A 23,082-nucleotide genomic window follows, 5' to 3' on the forward strand; every position below is an offset into this window, starting at 1 on the left:
CCAACTCGATAACCACCTGTTAATAGCACTTGATTGAAACATATTTGGTCGCAGCGTTACATGGATAGAAAACATTCAATTAAACTCTTTCACATGAATATATTTTGAAAATTCCCAAAGGATCTGGCAGATTATTTTCCAGCAATGATTAGATCTTTCCGGAACTTTCTCGATGCTGAATGGCATCCTAACGGAAAGAGTTCTGCGCGTGTATATGTCGATCCTTCGCCGTCCACCTCCTCCAGCACGTTAGGCAACGATGTTGTCTTGTCGATGTCCTCACGAAAAATGAATGTGTCTCACCACCAGAATATCGCTTAAGTATGCTTTTTGTGTGTGATTGAATCGAGAGAAGGTGTGGTTTACGATGGCAATTTGGAAGGCAAACTATAGGGGAATGAACTCTCTGAGCCCGGAACTTTCGGCGAATGAGCAATAATCGATTGCGGGCGCATACAATATTGGATACGGAAATATCCTACTGATGGGGAAGAATTATCTTCTGAAGCTATGCTGTTAATTGCGATTGATTGAAAAACCACAAAACCAAATGTATTTGGTCACAGTGTTACATGGATAGAAAACATTCAATTAAACTCTTTCACATGAATATATTTTGAAAATTCCCAAAGGAACTGGCAGATTATTTTCAGTAACGATTAGATATTTCCACATTTTCCTCGATACTGGAAGCCCACCAGTGGTTAATGCCAACTCGATAACCACCTGTTAATAGCACTTGATTGAAACATATTTGGTCACAGTGTTACATGGATAGAAAACATTCAATTAAACTCTTTCACATGAATATATTTTGAAAATTCCCAAAGGAACTGGCAGATTATTTTCAGTAACGATTAGATATTTCCACATTTTCCTCGATACTGGAAGCCCACCAGTGGTTAATGCCAACTCGATAACCACCTGTTAATAGCCGCGCGTGTATGTGTGTGTAGCGATGTCTTCCCAGGGAACCGTTTGTGGCATCACTCTCCTCCTGATGGATTCCCTTCTGGCCTAGGGTGCACAAACAGGCTCTTGGTGACACCGTTCATCCGCGCTTTCATGATAAATAAAGAGCTTCACCGCAACAGCGACAACATGCTCCAATCGCTGTTCAATTAGAACTGAGTGGATTTCCGAGCGCCGCTCGCTTATATACCGATTGGTGATTTCAATAGCCTGTTTTGAAAGCAATTTTAAGACTTTTGAAACAAGTTTTTGGATCAAAAAGTAACAAGTATATAACGCGTAGACATTTTATCTTTCGAATGAAGTGTTTATCATACCATTTCGTTCAGTTGTTTAGGAGCTATTAACGCTCAAAATCTCGGTCTCCGGCGTAACGCTTTCGTTTTCGAAACTTTGATTTTACACCCCGGTATAGAAATGAAAGACGTAGTCCTACGTCAAAAAAAAATGTACTCCCTAAAAATACAGGAAGACTACAAATCAATGATTTGATATCAATTGGGACTACTATACTCGTGGGTGTGTAACATTCCGCAATGCGATAAAACGCATACAATGAACATGCAGAGAGGCGGGTGTGTTAAAACCGGCTCTAAACCTGTATCAGTAGGAAAAAAATTAAACAACGTAAATTGATATGCGCTTATAGAAGATAACAATTTTGCCTACTTCAGATGTAGCAAACAATCTGAATAGAAATAGCTTTTTGAAGAACAGTCATTCGTTAGCAGCGGTCGTTGCATTGATTACTCCAATTAGAATTTCAATCATGTATTGTTTGCACCCTTTGGGAGGCCTGTCATTACCATGTGAGTTAGCGAAAAACATTGTTCTCTTCGGTCCGTCAATTATCTTTTCGACCGCTTGTCCTTCCACCACGCTTTGGATGTTTATTTTTGCCACATAGATCGTTGTGCACTTGTTTCTGGTGTTGTACCCCCGTCTGCATTGGCCGAGCGGAACGTGCTCGACGAGATATACCAGTGAGACTCACACCGATTGGACACCATGTACGAACAGTCAGTCTGTCTTGTCGTTGTAGCGTGGGGTCCCGTGGTATATTTACGTGGAGATAATGACGTAAATAGAGATAGTCCAAAGTCCAACCGGTCAACTTGTTGTTTCTCCGTATCGCTTTTGAGCTGCATCATGCGGTCGGTAGGAAAAATTCTCTGCGATGATGATGGTACATTCGACTTGACCGATCCGGTTTGCGCTACTCTGTCGAGATTAGCGACATTCGTGGAAGTTGATTTTTTGGCGGTGCTTTTGGTCGATGCGATAATTTTTTTTTACTGCATCGGTAATATTGAATCGTATGTGTACACGGTATATTTTATTTTGATACTTTAATTTTTTTTTGGACAGCGTGGTGTAGTGTGAGCCGCGAGAGATAAGTAGTATATGTACTTGTGTCTAGTGTTAGATTAGAATGCAAAATTGTGTCATTTATAGTTGCTCCTTCAAGACGGCGTGGACTAATAATAAAAACATTTTGGAATGTACAACGATTAATTTCATTTGGGGCCTTTAAAACCGTAACTTTAAAAGAGACAATTTACATGTTCTTCATTAATATGAAAGGGATCCATTTAATCAAAATATTATTTTAAAGCTTGATCTGATTCAAAGGGTATTTTGCTCAACTGTATATCCAAATGATGGCCTAGTAATTAACATAATCACCCGTTTCTGTATAACATAAAAAAATGCAGATAAACTTGCATATTGTTCATTCTACGAGATCGTTCATAGTTGAAATATATATACATGGTGAATTGCCATGAAGTTGTCCGTGTACAGAAGATAATTCCTCGCCATTTTTGGATATGATTTCCGGCATATGGTTCGGGGAAGTCTGATTTTGAAACACTTTTTGCAACATTGATGGCCGTAGATTAGTGTTAATGGGGTAAATGTTGTCTTCCAAGGCGTCAATCGTTTGCGGGTTATCGATATAGCCTCACAAAATTAATTAAACGGCGTTAAATTGCCAATTGGAGGACAATTCACGGGTCCAATTACTCATTCACTGTACGTTTCTTCCTATAAATCAATGACGATACGCGCGGGATTTGGGCCGTCCTGTCGAAATCATAGCTCCTCTACATTAGGGGTTTTAACTGTGGTACAAGAAAATCGATGATCGTGGCTCTCCAACGATCAGCGTTCTAGCGCCCTATGTTATGCAAGTACCAGTGGCGTCGAGTGAAGCTTTTGCACCCGAGGCGGAAGAGTTGATTTGCACCCCCTCGTTCCGCCAGAAAAGTAGAAACATTTGCACCCAGGGAAGAGTCTGTGTCGCACGGGTTGTGTCCCATTCACCCGAAACACATTTACCCAAATATAACACATATCCGAATGACATTCACCCGAATGTAACAAATACCCGAATGCAACATATATCCGAGTGGGAATTAACCCGAATGCGACATTTTAACAAATATATATATATATATTTGCCCGAATATAACAAATACCCGAATGAGAAGGGAAGATTCCGACAAATCAGATTGTGAGTTTAGTTGAGTCCTGTTGATAAATAGGATTAAATCAAAACAACTTGATTAAATAGAAAAGCAACAAAAATACGAAGTGAAATAAGCAATTGTAATGAGGAAATTTGAAAATGATTTTGAAGACTCCGCGGCGTACTTTTTAAAAATTAGCATAGACACAATTGACATGCCATATTCTTTTCTTTCCGTGTTGATCTTTAAGCCCTGAGATCATTCAAAAATGAGCATGGGTTATGGATTATTTCGAACATTAAGCAGGTAATTTGAACATGAAAATATAACCATAAATGCTATGACAATGTGAAAAAAATTGATAAAAACGTATTCACCACCGCAGTGCAATGTTTATCATGAATTTATTAATTCGTGATGAAATTTATTCTGAGGTCTACGTAATGGGGGCGAAGTCCCCATTTAACCGAGATGACGCAATCCGAGTCGGCCGCCAACCCGCCGTCGGAAGCGGCGGCCTCGCAAGCAAACCTGTGTTCCATCGATTGCCCGGTTTGTATGAAACATAGGAGACGATCCTTCAGTTAGGTGCGTTAGAAGCGTTAGCGAGCGTCGGAAGGCATACGTTTACCTGGTGCATTACGGTCGGCGGCCAACTTAGATTGCATCACCTTGTCGGCTTGAGGCCACCTGGGTTCCTCATCCTCGTTAGATGGGGATTTCTCCCCCATTAGAGTGATCTCAGAATAAATGTTATTGCGAAACAATATATATATATAATATAAATTGCACTTCAGTGCCATAATACGTATGTACCAAAATTGTCAGCTTTCTTTGAAGTGAACGGGCTGCGTCATCCATATGAATAGATCAATTTCATAATACGTTATAAAACTCCATTCTTTCACTTTTTATTATTTTGAAAAGGATTTAATCCAACGCCGCTATTTCCCAAATTGCACTACCCACGAAAAATACGATATTTTTGGATGGAAATGAACGTACAAGACAACTATGATCTTTATATAACACTCATCATAAAAAATATACAAATACTTCCTAATAATAAAATTTGCGTATTACTCGAATATATCCTTCTTTCGAGTAAGTTTCGCATTTGGGTAGATGTAACATTCGGTAATTGTTACATTCGGGTAACTGTCGCATTCGGGTAGATGTTACATTCGGGTAACTGTTACACTCGGGTGATTGTTGCATTCGGGTAAATGTCGCATTCGGGTAAGTGTCATTTCGGGTAGAAGTTACATTCGGGTAGCTGTCGTATTCGGGTATTCGTTACATCTGGGTGAGTGGAATTCGGGTGAATATCTTTCGGGTAACTGTTTTTCGAATGAGTGGGTTTCGGATAAATAAGACACAATCGTCTCACCCAGGGCGGAAGAGTCGATTTGCACCCTCACTCCCCGTAAGAAATCATTCTTCAATCAATTTCTTAATGAAAATTCGGTTCACTCTGCAGCCCTAAAATCGAGCAGCAGGGGGTGATCCGCCCCTCGGCGCCCGCCAGTGGCGCCACTGACAAGTACACCGCGAGTGAGACTCGATGTTGTACGCGAAGGTGTTAATCTAATCTCGGAAGGTCATTCCGATATATGCACATTATTAGCGTGTACGAAAAAGTTCCACATATCAAAGGTTGTTCCGCTGTCGATTTCGATCATATGACAAATGACGATTATCTTTATCTGTTGTTGCCCTCGGGGGAAAGAGCAGGTGTAACATATCACAGATGGTGAAGCCCATGCAAGTTAGCGGATTGTTAACATCTGTCAATATTTGTTCAAGATACAGTATGCGACGTTAAACTGATTTTGAAAAGGGAAAACAGTTGCGGAGTGGAACATTGTGTTATTTAGTGAACTTTGAACATACATTGGCTGAGAAAAAAAAGGTATTCATTTTTTGCGATCGTATGTCTGTTCTCATCCACCACAACAAGGAATCATACTAAATTCTTTATTTAACCATGTGATAGTTTACACTTTTTTTTATTCATGAACTAGCTGACCCGGCAAACTTCGTCCCGCCCAAAATTTGTTTTTTGTTATTAATACCTTCAAACATTCACGTTTTCTTACTATGATATGTTCATTGATTGATCTTTTAATCGACCCCGTTTAATTTTGTATTGCAGCTCCCCCTTAGAGAGGGGGTGGAGTGTCTAACCACCGTAAAAACATTTATTGCACCCTAAAATCTCCGCAAGCCAAATTTGGTTTCATTTGCTTGATTAATTCTCGAGTTATGCAGAAATTTGTGTTTCATTTGTTTGGCAGCCCCATCTAAGAGAAGGGAAGAAGTGTCTAACCACCATAGAATCATTTATTGCAACCTAAAACCTCCACACGCAAAATTTGGTTCCATTTGCTTGATTAATTCTCGAGAAATGCAGAATTTGAGTTTCGTTTGCATGGCAGCCCCTCCTCAGTGAGAGGAAAGGAGTGTCTATTCACCATGGAAACGTTTCGAGTCCCCTAAAACATTCTCATGACAAACTTGGCTCCTTTTCTATGATTAGTTTTCGAATTATGCAGAAATTTGTTACCATTTGTATGGCAGCTCCCTCTTAGAGAGAGGGGGGTGGAGTGTCTAACCACCTTAAAAACATTTATTTGGTTTCCACATGCCAAATTTGGTTTAATTTTCTTGATTAATTCTCGAGTTATGCAGAAATTTGTGATTCATTTGTATGACAGTCCACCTAAGAGAAGGGGAAGGAGTATCTAACCACCATAGAATCATTTATTGCACCCTAAAACCTCTACGTGCCAAATTTGGTTTCATTTGCTTGATTAATTCTCGAGTAATGCAGAAATTTGTGTTTCATTTGTACGGCAGCCTCCCCTTAAAGAGGGGGGGTGGAGAGTCCAACCACCATAGAAACATTTATTGCACCCTAAAACCTCTATATGCCAGATTTCGTTTCATTTGCATGATTAATTTCCGAGTAATGTAGAAATTTGTGTTTCATTTGTATGGCAGAACCATAACAGAGGGTGGAGGTGAGTGTGCGAATAACCATTGCGGAACCCGAACCAATTCCAGCAAACCTTATCGGTGCAAACCAGATGGCAAGAATGAAAGAAAATAGCTACATCAGGGAGATTTAGTTTCGAACTGTCGGCAATAGCCACTGAACTATAAGTGTCAATACAATCTAATCAACCTAACTGTGCGAATAATTTGTCAGCAGTTTTACTAGATTCGTGTCAATTCAAATAATTACAATGTATCAAATGTTTATTTTGAAAAATACACAGATAGTTGTTGAGCTGGCACAGCAATTCTCGTCTTATCCGATTATCACTTACTCCGATCAATGTAACAAGTATTGGCTGAGTAACAGTTTGATAGTTTCAGAAAAAAAATGGCTCGAACCATGGTTTGCTACGGAAAATGTATGCTTTTATCGGATATAAATTAAATAACACGCTCGTCAACGGATTTTATATCTATTATACGTTCGAAACATTCCTACAGCTACAATATACTCGATACTAACTGCATGATGATTCAGGCCGTTTTATTTGACCTTTAACTTGCACTGCGATTCAGCTAACCCTTTTGGTACTACACACTAACTATCCCTTGGTGCTTTAATGTAAATTTGATGTTACCTTCTCAACACAGCTGTATTATATGATGTTTACTACTGATCTCGAAATAATCGTAATTTCGATATTATTGACAGTAAATGATGATCGTCTTCCTATTCAAAATAATTGAAATTCGGTGCAATGTTTCAAACTAATGGTGCGATACATGATTCGCGTTAAAATGATTCAAACGTGAGGATCAGTACATTAGTGTTTCATTTCATCGGCGGTCAGAGTAAGTTAGAATGATTTTACTTAGTAGCAAGATGGTAATAATCATCATTGATGTTATTAACAAACAAAAGCTTAAATGGTAATAGTTATTTTGAAGTAATTAATTTTTCAAACAGTTTTCTTCAAACTGAATCAGTCATTCATAATATGACAATTTTATACATTCAACGTATCCCTCAATATGGTAGTTTGTAGGTTGGGTACTCGCAACTTCAAAGCTAAGAGAAACAGATTGTATAAAACAAAATAAAGTTCATCGGAGAGACTATCGGGATAAACAAACACATTTTAAATTCTAAACCACGGTTGAAAATTAGCTTCTTTGTATAGAATAAATATTATATGGATCAATATCAAGTATCAAATTTCCTGTCACATCATCGATTTCTCTACATCGATTCTCTCTTAAGGTCATAACATAGCTGCAAACACATTCCCAGCTGTTTTTGACATTGTGGAAGATAGGTCAGAGCCTCATCTATCGGATTCTAGAGCAAACTCAAATTGGAGCGTTTTTACAGTTGAGTTATTAACTAAAAAAAAGTTAATGAATAGAGATCGATCGAATCACTTACACACCTTTTCTTCTGAGCCTTCTCTAGCATTACTATGGAGCTCGCTTTCGCGGATAAACCGCATCGCGGATCATCCGCTCGCGGATAATCGAGGTTCCACTGTATTTTCTTCTTCTATATATATAAAAATAGATTTCTGTCTGTCTGTCTGATTCTTATGGACTCGAAAACAACTGAACCGATCGACATTTGGTATGCAGGGGTTTTTGGGGCCGGGGAAGGTTTTCGTGATAGTTTGAGACCTCTATAAGGGGGGGCTGCCATACAAATGAAACACAAATTTCTGCATTACTCGAGAATTATTCAAGCAAATGAAACCAAATTAGGCATATTGAGGTTTTAGGGTACAATAAATATTTCTATGGTGGTTAGACTCTCCACCCCCCTCTCTTAGGGGGGCTGCCATACAAATGAAACACAAAATACTGCATTACTCGAGAAATATTCAAGCAAATGAAACCAAATTAGGTATATTGAGGTTTTAGGATGCAATAAATATTTCTATGGTGGTTAGACACTCCTCCCGCTCTCTAAGCAAATGAAACACAAATTTCTGCATAACTCGAAAACTAATCAAGCACAATTTAGGACTTGAGGGTTTTTGAGTATGAGAAATGTTTTCATAATGGTGTGACATCCCTCCCTCCTCTGGAATGGAGAGGGGGTCCCATAAAAATATTACACATATTTCAACCAACAATTTTCCACCTAAACATGACAATTGAATATTTTCGGAAAACTCTGAAGGAAAAAGGGAAAATTCGGAAAATTAAATTCCCATATGTTCTACAACTACGTAGTGACAAGTGCTGTTAGTCCATTTCATGTTTGCGCTAGCGAAATTGATCTTTGTTCGAAACTGGAAATGGATTTTAATGTGATGAAACGCACTCCTATATCTTCTTCTATCTATACAAAAAAAAAAAAGAATTGCCGGATGTGTTGATAAGAGCAGAACTCGAGGAAAGAATTGTCCGATTTAGGGCTGTCTTAATTCTATCATATTTTCTGTATAAAACATTTATTCCATGTAACGGAGAAACATGTTATTTGCAAGTGGTTGAAAAATCTTGAACGAGAATTGTGTCTGTAAATAATCTGATATTATAATGATGAGTTTTGTTAGAAATACTAGGAATTTTATAGTAAAAGGTAAATTCAACGGGGTCGAATAGAAGATCAATCAATGAACAGTTCTGCGATTGGACCCATGAACTTGCTCATAGTAAGAAAACGTGAATGTTTGAAGGTATTGATAACAAATAACAAATTTTGGGCGGGACGAAGTTTGCCGACCCGAAATCGACCTTCTGGGACTTTTTGGCACTTTGGCACTCAAAGTTTTGAATTTTTGGCCACTCAGGCCAATTCCTAAAAGGTGGATTTTCGGTCAAAAATTTTTTTCCGGATGACACCAGATCTCGACGTTTTATGTATTTTTAAGTCATTTGGCATCGAAAAAAAAATCGATTTTCCAAATTTCATAGACGATTTTCGAGGATCATAAAATCAAAGCTTTGAGTGCTTTGAGGCATCCTCAATCAAGTCCGATTGAGCTGAAACTTTGCACAGGTCATTTTTTTGGGATAATAAACAAAATGTACATGGTCGGTTTTTTTTTAATTTGATATGACCATTTTCGCTGCCACCGCTCAGTGGTTGGAGACAGTACTTAAGTATCGTTTGCATTCTGTTGGTGTTAACAGTAACAATAACTTACACATTTACACTTACAGCAAAGTTTATGTTTCTATAAGTAGGGCAGGTAGGAAGAATACGGACTAGGATTGGGCGATCTTTAGAAAAAGGTCGATCTTGATGGATCGATTTTCAAAACAGCGTTTCACTGATTAATAGCGTTTCACTGATAGGGATCGGCATCAAAGAATCGATCTCTGCTGGATCGATCTTTCAAAAATCAAATGCCTTTTTCCAAATTTATTTACATTTTCCATATAAATGTTGTTTTTTCTTGAAACATGGGATAAACATTTCACATTTCTATTCAAACATCAAAGGCAATTTATTTTGAATCTCAGTATGAAGTTCATAGAAAAAATGAAAAGCCAAGAAAAGTTGTACTTTCCAGGGAATTAATCTTGTACCGTCATAGAATCATTTGGTAAAATAAATTGATTGAGCATTATTATTAGAAATCCAACAACTGATATTCATTCAGAATTCCGCTGACAATAATCTTTTAAAATCCAACTATGCCAGACGATTAGCATTTAGTCGAAATCTTGGCAGTAATCCCAGTTCTAGAGAAGAACGCTTCCGCTGGACCTCATGTTCCCATCCAATTTCGTCACAAGTTTCGCTGTCAGTTTAGTGAATATGGTGGTGTAAATATAACTTAAGGCCACTTATTGTGTAATGACCAAACATACAAAACTGCTTCACCTAAATTTACGACCACTAATTTTTCAACGTTCTAAAAGATCGGAAAGATCGATTTTCGCGATTTTTTGGAGTACATAGAATCGATCCAAAAAATCGGAGAGGAGAAGATCTTCCTAATCCTAATCAATCCTAATACGGACATGTTAAGAAGAACTTCAATTATATCTTTCGAAGCTCATGTTTCCTCAAACTTAGTTACAGTTTCTTGCAATCCAATATACTGTTTTTAGAATTATTCGGCCTTGTCTTACATAGATGTGTTTTTTAATGGTTTTTACTGAAATTAAAACTGACCGAAAAGCAGACAAATTTTTGCGATGATTGCCAAATATAGTGGAGGGAATATGGACAGATATGTAATATTTACGTATGTTTTTGTTTTTTTTGGAAGTATGAGAACAGAATTGAGCGCTTATGATAACTAACGATATGATTAGTAATGCTTAACAATTTCCAAATTAGAGCCGCCGGCGCGGGGATAGGTACCGCACAAAAAAAGTCGCATTAAAAAAATCGTGCAAAACTTCACCAGCAGTTTTAAAGCTGCTGTTCGGTACACATATTGAAAAAATTTTTTTTTGTACGGTAGATAGGGACCGCATAAAAAAAGTTTCCCCCAAGAAAATAACTCAAATCCACGTCATTCACCGTTCAATTTCCTTTTGTCTCCCTGCTTTGCGATGGGACACTTTGCCTTTTCGGTTGCGCGTGACTGTTTTGTGCTTTTAGTTGCATGTCGAAACGTGTTACTGTTAGAAATCATGTCATGCAAAAATTTAGAAAAACTTGGAGCATTTGATGAGAGGAGGGGAATGATTTCAGAAGTGGATAATTGAGACGCAAATATGCTTTTTTCGCACTGAAATACATATAAACCATCGAAAAAAACTAAATGGACGATAACTTCGTCAAATATGCTTCTTTTCAAACACCGCACAAAAAAAAATCGCACAAAAAAAAACCGCACAAGAACAGAAAATCGCACAAAAAAAATCGCACAAAAAACCGCATAAAAACAGGTTTTACTTACATTTACTTTGAAACAAAGTAATGATCCTAGCTGCTCAAGCAGTAGCGTAGTGTACGGGGAGCTAGGGGGCGGTCCGCCCCGGGTGTCACCTTCAGAGGAGTGACTCCCACAACCATGGTTAGTATATTATATTTTTTCAAAAAAAAAAAAAGATTTCGAGTGAACGTCACCCGTGTGTGATTATTGTATTATTTGAAATTATCAAGTAACGGAAACAACTTGGAAATTTTGTGATAGTTTTCGTTAGTTGCAAATGCACGAAAAATCAAAAGAGCATATCCATTGTTTGAAGAAATGGAAGGCAAATGATAAACTAGATTCTGCATCCCAAGTATTATTTTTATCAAACGAGTTTATTGAAATTCTGATGGGTCGTGTAAAGAAGAAAACAATTTCGGATATAAAAACATCGAGATATTATGGGATTGTGTTCGACAGCATTCTTGGTTTCATCGCACGATGATCAAAGTTTGAGATTGTCCGACATGTCAATATAGAAAATGGTAAAGATCATTTGAAACAAATTTTCTTGGTTTTATTTCGTTTCTGACGAGAAAAAGGCTGTTGATTTTTGTAACGACATTTTTCTCCAACTACCGTTATTTACGTTCAAGTTTCGCATGACCTGATCTCTCTATGGTATGGAACTCTGGGGTGTTGTGAAGATTGTGATCTTTGGGAACGCAGTTTTCGGTACCATTTCATCGCCTTCATTTCATGTTGACATTCCAGACACAGCCTCAGACGGTCTGCCAAACTCAGATATTTTCGGGGAATTTGGATAGTTGAAGATGTACTTCCCATCCCCTTTCCATCGCGTAAAACTTCAAGCTTCTCGGGAAACTTAAATTATCAGGCGTTGCTCCTTTTGCTTGTACTTTTACCTTTTGAGAAATGAAGAGCAAACCATTAAAATAGAGAAATCATTCTACAAACACACATATACAAAATGAGTTATGTTCATGAGAAAAAGGCCATCCAACGGTTACTGTTTTACTACTGAAAGAAGAATTCTCGCGTAACTTTTGAAAAGGTCCAATGTAACATTTTAGTCAACTCGAGAAAAACGAAGTTGAAAACCCGAACATTATTCCGCGAATTGTCTTAAAAGCAATCGATTTTTATCGCTACTCTCACCACTAGCAGTCAAGAATAACTCTGAAAAACCAATCGTAACTGTTGTTCCGTGATTTGAGATTAAAGTTGAAGTTTCGGAGTGAAAAATGTTACTTTGGACGTTTTGACTGCCCGCGTTTGCACATTGGACATATTACGTTGCACGATAAGAATTTGAAACTGACTACTAAACAACAATCCAAATATCAGCATTTCGTTCTTAGGACAGATTATTATTGTTATCACTCGTTGAATTGCACTGAAATCGTTAACAAGACCTTTAAAAAAACAAAAACTCTAAACGACCAAAGCACGACATCGTGTTGTTTTGACTGCTTTAGTACTTCGGACGTTTCGGGCGTCGGAGGTAAGTGACGTCCGAAGTAACAGCCGGGTACTTAAAATCCCAATCTGTACATAGGATATTTTTTGTATCGGCGATAAAAAGATGTAGAAAATGAATACGTGAACGATTGTTTTTGTGTTTTTGTAATGCCATGATTGAAAACTAATAGCGTGCATCCATTAACTCGATTTGTTTACATTTGTTACATAGGACCTTTTCAAAAGTTACGCGAGAATTCATCATAAGATAAACAAAACTATGAGAAAGACGGGAAATATAGTGAGAATGTTGGAGTACTTTGCCGTTCTCATCGGGGAAAACAAGAACGGCCAAAATTCTTTAAAGAAATAGCCGAAATTTGATAGTGAACTGAAAACGACGACTCGCCAACTGGGAAATTTCTATTAGGTGGTTTCGATAAGAGAGCATTTTTTAGAAATATCAAGATTTAAAAAACATTCGAAGGCCACTGTAATTAACCTGGAGGAAGCCAATCGTTGGGCTGCATTAGATGAATGCTAGCAATAATCGTCAATAAATCTTCCAATCAACGCTTACAGTGAGTTTGAAGTTGCTACCAAACGTTTGCTTTTCCGTGAAATCGCTTGAAATAAGTTTTGAAAATTGAAAATTGTTTTCACTCAGCGATGGGACAGACAAAAGGATTGTCTTTGATGTCAATAGAAAGAGGATGTGCTAACTCTTTTGACTTTGAATATGTGATTAGACAGTTTATTGGGTGACACTCAAGACCAGGGGTTCTCAAACTGTTTTGGGCGAGAGAATTAATAATTCCAGAATTAAGTCATCCCTTAGACCCCATAGCCAAATTTATTGAAAATCATATCTTTAGTTTTTTTTTCATACTGAATGATGATTGCAAACATAGCAGATGGTTAAATAAATAAACTTGGCATTATTCTCTTACGGAGGCGATCTGGCGTAATGGTAACATCCGCACCTCTCACTCAGAAGATCACAAGTTCAATTCACACTCTCGACATTCTTCCAAAAAATATAAGTAATGTGACAAACCAGCCAAAAGTGTTGAAAGTCACTATAATACAGTAAAACAAATATTTTCTCATCATATTCAACAAAATAAATAGAGATAAATAGAAAATAGTAATTTGTATCAATCATTATTTATTACACTTGATATTTACTGAATTTTAATATCAAGTGTAATAAATAATTATTGATACAAATTACTCACAACCTATAAAAACATTCTAATCGAAAGCCAATCTATCCACAACTACCAAAATATCAAAATACGGTTCAATATTGGTTAGTTAAAGCATTAAATCTGCGCTTCCGTTGATTCTGTTTCGCGTTGTTTGTGACCATAATGAAGCCTTTTGCGACAATATATGAGATGGAAAAACGAGAAGATATTCTTCAGCAATGTCTCACATCGCGGGATACTGTTTTTCAATGTTTCGTTATAACTAGAACATATGACAACCATGATTGTACTCCTGCTTGAGCTCCTCATCGGTGTTGATGATAATCAACTTTTCTTGCATGATCACCTTGGCTCTTTCCATGGATGTGATATAGTACTGATTTAAAGTTATCTATTGAAGAATTTGAAAATTTTGAAGATCTAAAAATAGTTTAAATCCTTGTGTAATGCTTCCAAGTGAGTGACATACGATAATATAACATGGTCCTGAAGCTTTTGTGATAATTTTGACAAATGCGGAAACTGTGAATGTTCTCTTCTGCTTAAATTTTGTTTTGAAAGTTTTGTCAGAAGGGCCGATATTGTTGATATTGTTTCAATCAGGTTGAAATCGTCACCTTGCAGCTGAAACACAAATTCGAAAAAGCTGAAAATATTGATATGCAAGGGACTCTTGGTGGTCAGCGAACTCCAGCGTGTAGAAGTGACCGAGTAAGGATTTCGTCGTTTTTCTCATATAGCTGAACAAATAATCGAGTGTTCAAAGGATTGTTTCGAAGGTTTTTTTTTTTTTTTTTTTTTTAATTCGTTTATTTTTACAGGCTCAGTTACTTAAGTTTAAAGGAGCCGAATTCTTAAATATAATTTTAAAACTATATATATAAACAATTTTCTTACATCTATGGTTAGTAAGGTGGAAAACCGATTACTCGCGGTGTACTCGAGTTTAGGAGGGTGACATATTTTTAGGAGAAGGATGGGATATAAGGAAATTGTAACAATGTTGATGAACACTCAATTTATAAATCTATTCGTATATCTATAGTGTATTTACATTTCAACTTATTCTACTATTTATAGCAAGGGGACGAATTACCCGCAAAGGAAGGAAAGGAGGGTATAAGGATGTAGGGGCAATCACACACGAAGATCTATAGCTTTAAGGAAAACATATATATGGGACATGTAATCAAGGTCTAACCGAGCCAACACATCTCTCACCGGCACATTGGGCTGTCTTCCTCGGGCCCGAAGAGAGTTTTTTAAATTCGATCTGGCGACCAGATACACCTCGCACGACCAAACAATGTGCTCGATGTCGTGATAACCTTGGCCACAAACGCAGAGATTGCTGCTGGCAAGATTGAAACGGAAGAGTAGTGCATCAAACGAACAGTGATTGGACATGAGTCGGGAGAAGGTGCGAATAAAATCCCGACTCAAGTCCAGACTTTTGAACCACGGTTTGAGGCTAACCTTAGGGATAATCGAGTGAAACCACCGGCCCAATTCATCTTCATTCCACTTGCGTTGCCAGTTAGCGATGGTATTTTTGCGGACTAAAGAATAAAATTCATTGAAGGCGATTTGACGCTGATAAATATCGCCTTCAATTGCACCTACCTTTGCTAATGAGTCAGCCCTCTCATTACCCGGAATGGAGCAATGTGAAGGGACCCAGATAAAGGTAATGACATAACAGCGTCTGGATAAAGCACTCAAAATTTCTCGTATTCTCTCAAGGAAGTACGTCGAGTGCTTTTCCGGCCTCACTGAACGGATAGCTTCGACAGAGCTAAGACTATCCGTTACAATGTAATAGTGTTCAACAGGTCGTGAGGCGACGCTGTCCAGCGCCCAATGAATTGCTGCCAATTCAGCAATATACACTGAGCAAGGATTCTGAAGACTGTGTGAGGTGCTAAAAAATTCGTTGAACACTCCAAATCCTGTGGACTCGTTTATAGTGGACCCATCAGTAAAGTACATATTATCGCAATTGATACCCCCATACTTTTCATCGAAGATCGTTGGAGCGATCCTCGATCGTTGGTAATCTGAATATCCATGGATATCTTGTTTCATGGACAGATCAAAATGCACAGAGGAATTGATGTAGTCAGGGAAACAAACACGGTTGGGAATATACGAAGAAGGATCAACCTGCATGGAGATGAATTCATGATATGAACTCATGAACCCGGAGTGAAAATTTAGCTCGATCAGCTGCTCAAAATTTCCGATCACCAATGGGTTCATGACCTTACACCGGATGAAGAACCGAAGAGATAATAAATTGAAGCGATCTTTTAGTGGGAGTAGGCCTGCCAAAACCTCGAGACTCATGGTATGCGTTGAGGGCATACATCCCAACGCGATACGGAGACAAAGATACTGAATTCGCTCGAGTTTAATGAGGTGTGTTTTGGCAGCTGATTGAAAACAGAAACTGCCATACTCCATCACTGAGAGAATAGTTGTTCGATACAACATTATAAGATCTTCTGGGTGGGCTCCCCACCAGGTGCCGGTAATTGTACGGAGAAAGTTTATTCTTTGTTGGCATTTGTTACTCAGATACCTAATATGGGCCCCCAAGTACATTTGGAGTCGAACCAGACCCCAAGATACTTGAATGACATAGCATGAGTGATCGGTTTACCCAAAAGTTGAAACTTTGGTTTGCTGGTCTATGCTTCCTAGAAAAAACCACCAGCTCTGTTTTCTCCGTGGAGAATTCGATCCCTAGCCCAATGGCCCAGGTTGAAAAATTGTTCAAAGTATCTTGTAAGGGTCCTTGCAGGTCGGATTCGTTTGGTCCTACGACAGACACCACTCCATCATCTGCGAGTTGTCTTAGGCTGCAATTTTGTGTAAGGCAATTGTCGATGTCGCTTACATAGAAGTTGTACAAAAGGGGGCTTAAACATGAGCCCTGGGGGAGGCCCATGTAAGAGACCCGACTTACTGCCGAATCTCCGTGAGAAAAGTTCAAATGTTTCTCACAAAGCAAGTTATATAACATATTATTCAATAGAGGCGGCAAACCCCGAGAGTGTAATTTGTCCGACAAAACCTCTATTGAAACAGAATCGAAGGCCCCCTTTATGTCCAAGAATACTGAAGCCATTTGTTTTTTTTCGGCGTAAGCCATTTGAATTTCTGAAGAAAGCAACGCAAGACAATCATTCGTCCCCTTGCCCCTGCGGAACCCATATTGTGTATCTGAGAGTAGGCCATTCGTTTCAACCCATCGATCAAGGCGAAACAAGATCATTTTCTCCAACAATTTCCGTATACAAGACAGCATTGCTATTGGGCGGTAAGAATTGAAGTCGGACGCGGGTTTTCCGGGTTTTTGAATAGCTATAACTCGTACTTGTCTCCAATCATCTGGAACAATATTATTGTCCAGAAACCGATTGAATAAATTCAACAAGCGATGTTTCGCCACATCAGGGAGATTTTTCAGCAAGTTGAACTTAATTCTATCCGATCCCGGAGCAGAATTGTTACATGAGAGCAGAGCAAGAGAGAATTCTACCATCGAAAACTCGGAATCAAGATCGCACCTACCTTGTGGTATATCTCAAACAATTTTTTGCACAGGAGCGGAATCAGGACAAACCTTCCGTGCAAAATTAAAAATCCATCGATGTGAATATTCTTCGCTTTCATTCGTTGAAGAGCGATTTCTCATGTTTCGAGCCACTTTCCATAATTTTTTCATTGACGTTTCTCGTGACAAACCTCCCACGAAATTTCGCCAATAAGCACGTTTTTTCCCTTTGATTAAGTTTTTAAATTGATCTTCAAGGGCTAAATACGTTTGAAAATTTTCAGGGGTTCCACGTTTCCGAAAAGCTTTAAATGCATTCGATTTTTCTACATAAAGCTTGGAACATTGGCTATCCCAACATAGATTGGGAGGCCTTCGGGAAATGGTGGAACCTGGGATGGTTTTCGTTTGAGCGCGAACCGCGCTGTCATAGATCAAACGAGAAAGGAAGTTATACTCCTCCAATGGAGGTAAACCATCTCTGGAATTGATGGCTAGAGCAATCGCGTCCGCATATTTTTTCCAGTCAATGTGTCTTGTGAGGTCATATGCCATGTTTATAGATTCAGAAGAATTCGACCCAATGGTGATGGAAATTTTGATTGGCAAGTGATCACTACCGTTGGGGTTCTGGATTACATTCCACTTGCAATCTAACGATAGTGAATTCGAGCAAAGCGAGAGGTCAAGAGCACTTGGGTTAGCAGGAGGTTTAGGTACACGTGTTGTTTCCCCAGTGTTCAAAACGGTCATATTGAAGCTGTTACAAAGGTCATATATCAACAATGAACGATTGTCGTCGTACTGTTCCCCCCAGGCAGTTCCGTGAGAGTTGAAGTCTCCCAAGATCAATCGTGGCTCAGGAAGGAGTGAGCACATGTCATCAAGTTGTTTGCGGCTAACCGCAGCTCTCGGAGGCCAATACAAGCTGACAATACAGAGGTATTTGCTTCTGATGTTTGCATGACAAGCAACAGCTTCGATCCCTCCAATAGGTGGAAGGTCAATTCTAAAAAATGAGTGGCACTTATTGATCCCCAAAAGCACCCCTCCGTATCTATCATCACGGTCCAAGCGTATAATATTAAAATCGTGGAAAGAGATATCATCTCGCGAAGAAAGCCAAGTTTCGGACAGAGCAAAAACATCACAATTGTAGTTATGAATTAAAATTTTGAATGTATCCAATTTAGGGATAAGACTACGACAATTCCACTGTAAAACAGTGATATCTCCGACCTCTCTATTTGAATTAGACATCAAGAGAGATAATCATTGCAAGGAGGGGCCATGTTTGCATCAATTGTTGCAAAATTGTCTTTAATACTGGAAGTATTGAGATGACAAGGGTTCTGATGGAGTCGGAAACATTAAAACACTTGAAGATTTGGTCCAAAAGGTCAGACAACTTTATAAATCCCGATTGGGGAGTTGAACTGGACGGAATAACAGGGACAGTTGGGGTTTTTGATGTCCCCTCGAGTGCTGGGCCATTCGAAGGTGAATTATTCCCACGGAGACCAGGAGGAACCTGATTTTGCTTGTCCGCTGCACTCGATTTTTTAGGCATGCTAACAGGGGGTATCACCGGAGGGGCTTGTCCTTGAACTTTGGGAGTGGTCACATTTTTGCGCCCCCGTTAGCTGTGTCCGCTTCTATTTCGTCAACGAGCAACGCGGCGAAGACATTTTGTGTGTTGATTGGTTGTTGTTGTTGGGCCAGTGGAGAAGCGCCCTTTAAAATATCCGCAAAAGTGCGTTTCGAGCGTTCCTTCAAAGAGCGCTTCTGTTTCTCCCAGCGACTCTTGTAATTTTCACAAACTGAGAGCTCGTGTGGGGATCCCCCGCAATATGGACATTTATGCTCAGTCGCACTGCAGGATTTCCCCTCATGTTGCTCTCCGCATGTGGCACAGCGCTCCTTGTTGGCACAATAATCCGAAGTGTGACCAACTGACTTGCATTTGTTGCAAGTCATGGGCTTTGGCACGAAGAGTCGCACAGGTAGTCTCAATTTGTCCACCATAACGTAGTCAGGGAGGGCGGCACCAGCAAAGGTGACTCGAAACGAGTCGGACGGCGTAAATTTAGTTTGGTCCCCATCATGGGAAAGTTTCCCGAGTTGGCGACAGTCCAAGATTTTCACTTCCATTGAGGGGAGCTTCTTGAACTTGCCTTTTCCTTCTGCTTTTATTTGTTCGCTCGTCAGACCCGTTTCAGTTATCACCCCCTCAATTTCTACGTTATGGGAGGGTATGAATGTTCGATATTCGAGGGTGAAATGTTGATCAGCAACAATCTCGTTTGCGTGTTTCCGTTCATTCACGACAACTCGCAATTTGTTCGATCTAACCCTGCGAATTTCAGATACAGAAGTGTATCTGGCCAGATCTTTCATGATCTGAATCACGTTAAGGTTTTTTCCTTTCGGTTTTGGCCGGAGGAAAACAACCCAAGGGCCAGTTCCAGGTGCATCTTCTGGATAAACTCTGACACGTGGAGCGGAGACAACAGAGGGGGAAGACGAGGACGAGGACGAGGACGAATATGAGGATGAGGACGAGGACGAGGATTGGGTTGGATCGGAAGCATCAGAAGGGGGAAGCGAAATCGATGATGGGAGAGGGGGGGTGGAAGTAACAGTGGGTTGAGAAGGGAGGCTTGCAATTTTCTTAGAGGGGGGCTTGGTAGGATGAGTGAATTCGTCCCCAGAAGAATTATCTTCCTTATGAGGGACTCGTTTATGTTTTTTCCCAGATTTTGTATGAGATTCATTATCGGAGATCTCCATCTCTGGAGATCCTCCACTATTCTCCATTTTACAAAAATTTCTGTCTTATTTCTAAATTATTATTGATTTTAACAATAATCTTAAAAAAAAAATTGCAAAAAAAAATTATGATAATAATATCAAACAATGAACAAATGTATTGAATAATAATATTAATAATAAATATGTGTACCTTAATATATAATTTGTTCCAATAATGCGCTCTACTGCCCTAATCAGGGAGAGACAGAGGCTACGCGCTACGGAGACAACACAATAGCGCAAGAATAGCTTACGCAGCCACGTGATGATGAATCCCGTTTGCGACAGTCACGCGATGGCGATCCTGTTATGCCGAATCAGTTCAACAGCCGCAATCCGGCTCGCTGCAAGAGCGCTGCTTCCTTTGTTCCTTCGTTCCACTTCACAAAAGGTCAGGTCGAAAGCGGACAGCAATGACCTGCACTCGTACACGATTCACTCGTACCAATAGCACAATAGCAAAAGTGGCAACGCACAATACCGACACTGAACTTTACTCGTCAAGATTTGGATAGCGAATGCTCGAAGGTTTTTGATAGCACTCATAACATATAGTAAAGACTGATGCGATCTAGGGCTCAGATTTTTTGCTACTAAATGCAGTCTGTGAACCACGAAGTGAATGAGCTGTAAAACCACGATGACGTCCAACCATTGATGGTGCACCATCAGTCTCAATGTTCTTCCATGGAATAGATCGAATCGATCGGTTTTATTTTTACCGAAATCGATCGATCGAGATATTTTCATCTTTAATGTATCGAACATACCCTAACAACAGAGCTTCATTGCTGGGTAATGTAGACTCGCTCAGCTGGAGAGAAAATCTGTTGGTCTGTAATACATTGAATAACATTTTATCCTCTTCGCGACCCATCTCAAGTTTCCAGAAATAATTTCGAAAAAAAAATTGTTTCGCCATGCACATAGATAACCAAGCATTTTGTAAATTCTTTCTTCAATCACTTTATTCTAGTTCACTTCATTTAGCTATGTAAGTACCTTGTAATCTCTTGAATTAAATTAGAAGTTGAGTACATTATCATTCAAGATCCAACGTATTTCATAACGCTTATGAACTTGCAACTTAAGGGCAGGCTTGTTATACAGTAAAATATCAGGAGCATGTTTGGACATGAATTTGATGATGACTTCCTTCGTGTTAAATCACGTATATGTTTAAAATACAGAGAAATGTTGAACATGCCTGAATAATTCGTACGCTCAAACACATTATCTTGCACGAACCTGTTCACGTTTTTTTACCTGCCGAATTTTTCATCTTGTACTTTTTGTACTTTTTCATTTTCATCTTGTGCACTCTCATCGTCTTGTTGAGTTTTAAAAATGTACAACAATAATATTTTCTACTAAGATATTAGTCATTCTCAGGGTTGCCACATCTACAGAATATTCTGTATTGTAACAGATTTTTCGCCAAATTTCAGATACAGAATCTGTTTATACAGAATTATAGATTTTCTGCAAAGATATAGAATTTAATGATATTTTTTCAAATTCAAATTGAAATGTTAAATTAATTACAGTTCATTTCCCTGTCTACCTTCTTACTAATAAACTTTGGTTTTTTGTCGTTGAGTCATGAAGATATGTACCTCGATTTATAAATATTTTGAACCATATGAAATGTGACCTCACTTCTTCATTTCTGCTAAGGATGTTTTTGGGACACTTCTTGATAATTCCACATTCATCAGCGTATGTTGAGTGAATATTCTCGCTTCACAATGCCAACAAAACAAAGTTCTGAAATTGGTCGGCTTCCACAATGATGGACTCTATTTTGAAAGCAAAGAACTATGTATCGACTCAAGGAGGAGCGTCGAGGATGAAATTAACGGAACATTTAGGAAAAAGCAAAGTTCAACAAAACCAGGTACAAACATCGTACAATTTATTTTGAGAAAACATGTTTTATGAAGTATTTTGTCGTATTGGTACGACTTCACACATTCGACGCCCAACGCGACGTTTTTGAGTTTCTTGCAGAGCCCAACTAGCGATTAAATTATTAAATGAAGATCAAACTTAGTTTATAGATAACTTTTACATGATCTAGCAATGTTTGTTTTCAATTGAAGACGAATTGATGACAATAACACATGTCAAAGTCATAGTATAGGGGTTTTGCAAAAAACTGCAGTACAAACCATCCGTACTATAAATTTAAAAAAAAGTATAATATAAACAGTATAGTATTATGGTTATGATTTTATTATTTTTCTTCATATCCTATAGTTACATTTAGGTGCCTATTCTGTCAAATACCTTCTAAAAATCCTACTCAATTCGAGCGAGGAAAGTGTCACCCATATCTTGGTGACGGGACGTCGAAAGTGTTAAACAAACCATAACTAAGAACATTAAATTCAAAATGAAAATAAATATTTCTTCCCATTTTTTTCCGTTAGTATTACGATACACATTTTTTGCTAAAAATACAAATATACATTTTTTTTCAGAAAATTTTACAGGATCAAATGTGCCAACTCTGGTCATTTATATAACTAGGTAGTTTACGTAACACAACTTATGGAGTATCTTTAATATTTCAAATAAGAACTTGTGTTATTTTATAGGGGTCGATATTCAGACCCCGTCGACTCCTAGGAAACCGAAATCAACCCCTTGGGGGATTTCGACCACTTTAAGAAACCCTGCTCAAGACATTTTGATGATTTCTCATCATTGCACATTGCATTGCTCATTATTGCACCCTAAAACCTCCACATGCCAAA

The 23,082-nt window shown here is 38.6% G+C and overlaps 1 protein-coding gene across 1 annotated transcript in view; it reads left to right on the forward strand.

The window, feature by feature from the left end:
• LOC129775139 (carnitine O-palmitoyltransferase 1, liver isoform) overlaps positions 1–23,082 on the forward strand; it is a 67,468-nt gene that overhangs the window by 13,671 nt on the left and 30,715 nt on the right. The window lies entirely within an intron of this gene.

The sequence above is a fragment of the Toxorhynchites rutilus genome, chromosome 3, assembly GCF_029784135.1.
Source record: "Toxorhynchites rutilus septentrionalis strain SRP chromosome 3, ASM2978413v1, whole genome shotgun sequence".
In the NCBI taxonomy this organism is placed as follows: Eukaryota; Metazoa; Arthropoda; class Insecta; order Diptera; family Culicidae; genus Toxorhynchites; species Toxorhynchites rutilus.